Below are 5,000 nucleotides of genomic sequence, written 5' to 3'. Positions count from 1 at the left end.
GGATTTCTAGTCCATCGCCTTAACCACTCGGCCACAACAACTGGAAAAAGCACAGCCTGAACCATTCTCTTGTACGTTTCACTACCATTTAATCTGACAAACATTCACAGAAAATGATATCTTTCATTGAGCCATATTTGTCAGGGCAGTTGTACGCTTTTGTTTTGGCATACGCCAATCCCAACCCAGACCTTGGGATTAACTACCAGCAAATATGTTGAAGAGAGATGACAGAAATAAGCAAATTGCGTAGTTCATCGCCACCAAATACAAGCAACTATGGTCTGTGCGTTGCTGTACAAAAAATCTTCAACCAGTTGCCCCCTTTCTCATTCTTGGAAGTGTTTGTCATTTTCTGTGCCCCTCAGGCAAATAGTCAAAGAAACAGAACATGCTTTGTGGTCCTTGAATGTGTGAAACGATACTGCTGACAGCAAGGTTCAAATTAGCACGTCTCTGTCGCCCATTCCAGTGGTGCTCCAATTCTTCCAGCCTTCAGACTGAGTAGCCTCAAACTTAATTGGCAGTGCTAGCGCAATGACAGGACTTGTTGGAGATGCCGGGGATTGAACCCGGGACCTCATACATGCAAAGCACGTCTACCACTGAACTACACCCCCTTTCCGGCATTTCAAAGAGCGACCTGAAAAAATGAAACGAGCATATCAAGTTTGGTGAACGACGTTTTTGTTGAAAAAAGATTGTAAATTCTGATGACCGGTCTTTACAAAACTTATTGCAACAAAGTGGACCTAGCCAATGAAAGAGTGATGTCACATTAGTTTGAACACATTGACTTCACAGGCCCGATTGTGATGTCACCAAAGACGGAACACATCCAATTGTGACATCACAATAGACTTAACCCTTCAATGATGAACTGCCCACGTCCAACTGTGACGTCACAATGGACTGGACACATCCCAATGGGATGTAACGCTGGAGGTTAGAATGATATGAAACAGAGTTACATCCCAAAGCAACAGAAAAAAACAAAACAGTTTAGATGGCCAGGAATCAAAGCCTTGTCAAATGCTTGGAAGACAGCTGGGCTTGCCACTACAGCAGTAAAGACTGCAGATAAAGAGCTGCGATAACATTTTCACACCACAAATACTGTCAAATAGAAGAGAGCCTCTGCGATGGCTGGGAATCGAACCCAGGTCAACTGCTTGGAAGGCAGCTATGCTCACCACTATACCACCATCGCTGTTGGGCAGGAGGAGATTTTCCTGAGAACATCAGCATGAGAAATTGGGGTTTGAAGAAAAGACAATGATGTGGTTTACCTTAATGATTAGAACTTGTACTGCACCTTACTGTAACACAGTAGAGACTGAAGATCATTTTGGCTTCATACAAGACATCATACAAGCTTCACACCAAACAATGTGTCTTTGTGAACAGAGCAGCGCTTTCCAAGCCCTGTGTTTCCTCGTGCATTCATGTAAACATAAGTGCCTGCTACAGTTGGAACATTGGGTACATGGCCATCATAAAAGTATTTCCCATTTTCTCAAGAGATTCTAATCTCCAAAGATAAACACACAATTGGATTCAGTCAGTAAAGATTGTACCCACAAGGAATTCAATCAAACTGCTTAACGGTACCACATTTTCCGTCAAGGATGAACTCTATTTGCGCTGCCTCTCCCATGCAGAAACTTGCATTTGTCGCAGCTCTGCAGTGACAGTTTGTAGTAAGCTGTGCAAATTGACGTCGACTGTTCTAAACAGTGTGGCGTTGTTGGCAGGATTCGAACCTGCGCGGGGAGACCCCAATGGATTTCTAGTCCATCGCCTTAACCACTCGGCCACAACAATTGGAAAAAGCACAGCCTGAACCATTCTCTTGTACGTTTCACTACCATTTAATCTGACAAACATTCACAGAAAATGATATCTTTCATTGAGCCATATTTGTCAGGGCAGTTGTACGCTTTTGTTTTGGCATACGCCAATCCCAACTCAGACCTTGGGATTAACTACCAGCAAATATGTTGAAGAGAGATGACAGAAATAAGCAAATTGCGTAGTTCATCGCCACCAAATACAAGCAACTATGGTCTGTGCGTTGCTGTACAAAAAATCTTCAACCAGTTGCCCCCTTTCTCATTCTTGGAAGTGTTTGTCATTTTCTGTGCCCCTCAGGCAAATAGTCAAAGAAACAGAACATGCTTTGTGGTCCTTGAATGTGTGAAACGATACTGCTGACAGCAAGGTTCAAATTAGCATGTCTCTGTCGCCCATTCCAGTGGTGCTCCAATTCTTCCAGCCTTCACACTGAGTAGCCTCAAACTTCACTGGCAGTGCTAACGCAATGACAGGACTTGTTGGAGATGCCGGGGATTGAACCCGGGACCTCATACATGCAAAGCACGCGCTCTACCACTGAACTACACCCCCTTTCCGGCATTTCAAAGAGCGACCTGAAAAAATGAAACGAGCATATCAAGTTTGGTGAACGACGTTTTTGTTGAAAAAAGATTGTAAATTCTGATGACCGGTCTTTACAAAACTTATTGCAACAAAGTGGACCTAGCCAATGAAAGAGTGATGTCACATTAGTTTGAACACATTGACTTCACAGGCCCGATTGTGATGTCACCAAAGACGGAACACATCCAATTGTGACATCACAATAGACTTAACCCTTCAATGATGAACTGCCCACGTCCAACTGTGACGTCACAATGGACTGGACACATCCCAATGGGATGTAACGCTGGAGGTTAGAATGATATGCAACAGAGTTACATCCCAAAGCAACAGAAAAAAACAAAACAGTTTAGATGGCCAGGAATCAAAGCCTTGTCAAATGCTTGGAAGACAGCTGGGCTTGCCACTACAGCAGTAAAGACTGCAGATAAAGAGCTGCGATAACATTTTCACACCACGGCACAAATACTGTCAAATGGAAGAGAGCCTCTGCGATGGCTGGGAATCGAACCCAGGTCAACTGCTTGGAAGGCAGCTATGCTCACCACTATACCACCATCGCTGTTGGGCAGGAGGAGATTTTCCTGAGAACATCAGCATGAGAAATTGGGGTTTGAAGAAAAGACAATGATGTGGTTTACCTTAATGATTAGAACTTGTACTGCACCTTACTGTAACACAGTAGAGACTGAAGATCATTTTGGCTTCATACAAGACATCATACAAGCTTCACACCAAACAATGTGTCTTTGTGAACAGAGCAGCGCTTTCCAAGCCCTGTGTTTCCTCGTGTATTCATGTAAACATAAGTGCCTGCTACAGTTGGAACATTGGGTACATGGCCATCATAAAAGTATTTCCCATTTTCTCAAGAGATTCTAATCTCCAAAGATAAACACACAATTGGATTCAGTCAGTAAAGATTGTACCCACAAGGAATTCAATCAAACTGCTTAACGGTACCACATTTTCCGCCAAGGATGAACTCTATTTGCGCTGCCTCTCCCATGCAGAAACTTGCATTTGTCGCAGCTCTGCAGTGACAGTTTGTAGTAAGCCGTGCGAATTGACGTCGACTGTTCTGAACAGTGTGGCGTTGATGGCAGGATTCGAACCTGCGCGGGGAGACCCCAATGGATTTCTAGTCCATCGCCTTAACCACTCGGCCACAACAACTGGAAAAAGCACAGCCTGAACCATTCTCTTGTACGTTTCACTACCATTTAATCTGACAAACATTCACAGAAAATGATATCTTTTATTGAGCCATATTTGTCAGGGCAGTTGTACGCTTTTGTTTTGGCATACGCCAATCCCAACCCAGACCTTGGGATTAACTACCAGCAAATATGTTGAAGAGAGATGACAGAAATAAGCAAATTGCGTAGTTCATCGCCACCAAATACAAGCAACTATGGTCTGTGCGTTGCTGTACAAGAAATCTTCAACCAGTTGCCCCCTTTCTCATTCTTGGAAGTGTTTGTCATTTTCTGTGCCCCTCAGGCAAATAGTCAAAGAAACAGAACATGCTTTGTGGTTCTTGAATGTGTGAAACGATACTGCTGACAGCAAGGTTCAAATTAGCACGTCTCTGTCGCCCATTCCAGTGGTGCTCCAATTCTTCCAGCCTTCAGACTGAGTAGCCTCAAACTTTACTGGCAGTGCTAGCGCAATGACAGGACTTGTTGGAGATGCTGGGGATTGAACCCGGGACCTCATACATGCAAAGCACGCGCTCTACCACTGAACTACACCCCCTTTCCGGCATTTCAAAGAGCGACCTGAAAAAATGAAACGAGCATATCAAGTTTGGTGAACGACGTTTTTGTTGAAAAAAGATTGTAAATTCTGATGACCGGTCTTTACAAAACTTATTGCAACAAAGTGGACCTAGCCAATGAAAGAGTGATGTCACATTAGTTTGAACACATTGACTTCACAGGCCCGATTGTGATGTCACCAAAGACGGAACACATCCAATTGTGACATCACAATAGACTTAACCCTTCAATGATGAACTGCCCACGTCCAACTGTGACGTCACAATGGACTGGACACATCCCAATGGGATGTAACGCTGGAGGTTAGAATGATATGCAACAGAGTTACATCCCAAAGCAACAGAAAAAAACAAAACAGTTTAGATGGCCAGGAATCAAAGCCTTGTCAAATGCTTGGAAGACAGCTGGGCTTGCCACTACAGCAGTAAAGACTGCAGATAAAGAGCTGCGATAACATTTTCACACCACGGCACAAATACTGTCAAATAGAAGAGAGCCTCTGCGATGGCTGGGAATCTAACCCAGGTCAACTAGAGACTAGACTAGACTAGACTTCACTTTATTGATCCCGTTGGGATGACTCCCTCAGGGAAATTGAATTTCCAGCAGCATACAGTTCACGAGAAAATAGACTCTTAGCAAAAATAGAAAATAAAGATAGGAATAGAACAAAATACAATAGAATACAATAAAAATAGATTAAAATAAAATAGGATAAATAAAATAAAATAAAATAAATGTGAATGTAGGACTGTATATTTGTTATTGTACAGAAATTAT

General features: G+C 43.0%; 7 non-coding genes across 7 annotated transcripts in view; all 7 read right to left on the bottom strand.

Annotated features, from left to right (window-relative positions):
- Positions 1–41, bottom strand: part of trnas-aga (transfer RNA serine (anticodon AGA)) — an 82-nt gene extending 41 nt beyond the window's left edge. Inside the window, exon 1 of the tRNA in view lies at positions 1–41. This exon is cut by the window's left edge and continues 41 nt beyond it. This is a non-coding gene — a tRNA (tRNA-Ser).
- A 1,097-nt stretch (positions 42–1,138) lies between these two features.
- trnag-ucc (transfer RNA glycine (anticodon UCC)) lies at positions 1,139–1,210 on the bottom strand. The gene has a single exon. It is a non-coding gene; the product is annotated as a tRNA-Gly (tRNA).
- Positions 1,211–1,742: 532 nt separating this feature from the next.
- trnas-aga (transfer RNA serine (anticodon AGA)) lies at positions 1,743–1,824 on the bottom strand. Its single transcript has one exon. It is a non-coding gene; the product is annotated as a tRNA-Ser (tRNA).
- A 510-nt stretch (positions 1,825–2,334) lies between these two features.
- Positions 2,335–2,406, bottom strand: trnaa-ugc (transfer RNA alanine (anticodon UGC)). The gene has a single exon. It is a non-coding gene; the product is annotated as a tRNA-Ala (tRNA).
- Positions 2,407–2,929: 523 nt separating this feature from the next.
- On the bottom strand, positions 2,930–3,001 carry trnag-ucc (transfer RNA glycine (anticodon UCC)). Its single transcript has one exon. It is a non-coding gene; the product is annotated as a tRNA-Gly (tRNA).
- Positions 3,002–3,533: 532 nt separating this feature from the next.
- On the bottom strand, positions 3,534–3,615 carry trnas-aga (transfer RNA serine (anticodon AGA)). The gene has a single exon. It is a non-coding gene; the product is annotated as a tRNA-Ser (tRNA).
- Positions 3,616–4,125: 510 nt separating this feature from the next.
- Positions 4,126–4,197, bottom strand: trnaa-ugc (transfer RNA alanine (anticodon UGC)). The gene has a single exon. It is a non-coding gene; the product is annotated as a tRNA-Ala (tRNA).
- Between the last annotated feature and the right edge of the window lie 803 nt (positions 4,198–5,000).

The sequence above is a fragment of the Pagrus major genome, chromosome 18 (genome assembly GCF_040436345.1).
Source record: "Pagrus major chromosome 18, Pma_NU_1.0".
In the NCBI taxonomy this organism is placed as follows: Eukaryota; Metazoa; Chordata; class Actinopteri; order Spariformes; family Sparidae; genus Pagrus; species Pagrus major.
The sequence above is the reverse complement of the archived record's forward strand: the minus strand, read 5'-3'. Positions and strand labels throughout refer to the sequence as shown.